This window comes from Tamandua tetradactyla, chromosome 5, assembly GCF_023851605.1.
Source record: "Tamandua tetradactyla isolate mTamTet1 chromosome 5, mTamTet1.pri, whole genome shotgun sequence".
In the NCBI taxonomy this organism is placed as follows: Eukaryota; Metazoa; Chordata; class Mammalia; order Pilosa; family Myrmecophagidae; genus Tamandua; species Tamandua tetradactyla.
In genome coordinates, this window is record NC_135331.1 from 83,750,977 (window position 1) to 83,753,472 (window position 2,496).

Genomic DNA, 2,496 nt, shown 5'->3' on the forward strand with positions numbered 1-2,496 from the left:
GCACAGCCTCTAGGAAATTAATTCCTTTCACCTGACCAGCCTTTTTGTCTCTCGGACAAGCTTAATTCCACCCTTGCCTGGGACAATTAAAGCCTGAGAAGACTTGCAGTTCTATCTAATGTGCAGTTAAGTAGTAGAAACAAAGCAAAAAAAAAAATTATCTGAGCAGGGTCCCCATTCCTCAGGTTTGTTAATCAAGAGCTTAAATTATGGATTCCATCTTTGCTCCCTTACTGTCTATTCTCAACCCAGCATTTAATGTGAGTCTTTCAATGCAGATGTTACACCAAGTCATTTTGTTTTTTGCTTAAATGCCCCCATGTCATCCTTTATCACTTAGAGTAAATATGAAAATACTCAAAAAATGTCCCTAAGGATGCTCATGCCATGATCACCATCAGCTGTGTGCCTTGATCTCCTGCCACCCTTTCCATTACCCACTCAACTCCAGTCCATTATCCATCTTGCTTTACTTCACATGCAACTAACATACTTTTCCCCTATGCTCTTTTATTTTCTGTTGATTCTTCACAGAATGTCATATCCTCATATACCTGCATAACTCATGCTTTCATTTTCCATGAATGTCTGCTCAAACATCACTGTTTTGGGAGAGGACTTCATTGACCAAACCATGCAAAAGAGTCCCCAGTTCAGCACACTGTTTCCTCCTTACCTTTTATAACATGTATCACCTACTGATGAAGACCTGCATTTACTTATCCATCCTTTTATTGTCTGCCCCATCAACTAAAACTTAGATGCATGTCTTTGTTGTATATCCTCATGGCTTACAATTAGTAATTAGACTTGTCTGAGTCAAGAACCTATTACTGGGTGCATGGGTAGTGCAGTGGTAGAATGCTTGCCCTTTCATTTAGGAAGCCCAAGTTTGATTCCTGGACCATGTACCACCACCACCCCCCAAAAAAGAATGAACCTCTTACCATGGTACAAATTTCTGAATGGAAAATAAAATTTAAGAGGTGGATTGATTTACCATAGATGAGAACTTGAATATCATAAAATTCACATGCAATTTTCATTTATTCTAGTGTTGCTATTGGCCATCTTTAGGAAATAACTCCTCCCAAAGACATTTTTCAGGGCCAACATCACTTTCTTATTCCTAACGGTGACAGTAGTGTGTATGATGGTCATAAACCATTCCTGTATTACAGAGGAAGCAGAAGTAGGAGGGATGCAGATGAGGCCCATGGTTCCACAAAAGGGAGATGCCCCCATGAAATGGGACACACAAGTTGACAGGGCTTTGTGGAGCACACTGCAGAACTGATTCTTGAACAGAAGTAAGCCAATAATGTAAAAGTAAGAAAGGAGAGTAAGTAAGCAAGCTGCCATAGCTAAGCTGCAAGTGACAATGAAAATGAACCACTGATTGAGCCAAATGTCACCACAAGCTAATTCCAAGAGGGGCTTGACATCACAGAAGAAATATTTAAGTTTCTGAGAGTGGCAAAAGTTCAAGTGTGCAGTCAAGACTGAATGCATCAGGTCATAAAAGAAGCTGGTGAACCAGGCCACAGCTGCCAACAGTATACAAGTGTGGAAGTTCATGATGGTAACACAGCAAAGTGGATAGCAGATGACCACAAATCAATCAAAGCTCATGGTGTCCAGTAAGATGGCCTCAGTGCATCCTAAAAAGTGGAAAAAATGTAGCTGAGTGATACAGCCTAGGAAAGATGTGGCTTTGCAAGTGGAGAGAAAGTTTGTCATGAGCTTGAGTAGTGTCACTGAAGAATAGCAGACATCTAGGCAGGAAAGATTTCCCAGGAAAAAATACATAGTGGAGTGAAGTCTTGGTTCTGAGATGACAACCACTAATATGGCCCCATTTCCAAAAAGGTTTATCAGATATAGAATGAGGAAAATCATGAAGATTATAGGCTGCAACTTCTGAAAACAGGTCAATCCCAACAAAAGAAACTCATTCACTATAGTGGTGTTCTCCATTGCTTTGGGGAGGAAAGATAATAGTGATAATTAGCAATTATGCTCTACTATATCATGTAGATTAAGTAGAGCAAGGTTATAATCTGGAAGGATATATGGATACATGAGAAGAGTGATTAAGAATGCTAGAGTTGTATTCATTTACAATTTCATTATGAAAAAAGAATTATGTGAAAATTTTGAGTCAGTGTTATGTAAGTGATATAAGACACCAGAATACTGTGAAACCTGAAAAGCCACTCATAAGAAATAAAGTCAAATATTCAAAGAAGACATATTAAAAAGTAAGAACAAACTCAGTCTGATCTTATCTATGACATAAAAATTAATATACCTAGCTAAAGTCCATCAAAGACACAGTCGTCAGAACTCAAAATATGTATTGATGGAGGTATGAGGCACAATTATTTCTGGATACTGGTCAGAGCATGACAATCATTTAGACCCAACAGTCCTCACTAGCCCTGAAAGAAAGAGAAAGAGACAGGGACAGTGAGAGAGACAGAGAGAGAGGAAGGA

General features: G+C 39.0%; 1 pseudogene; it reads right to left on the reverse strand.

Moving 5' to 3' along the window:
* Positions 1-1,029: 1,029 nt before the first annotated feature.
* Positions 1,030-1,977, reverse strand: LOC143683175 (olfactory receptor 12D3-like; annotated as a pseudogene).
* Between the last annotated feature and the right edge of the window lie 519 nt (positions 1,978-2,496).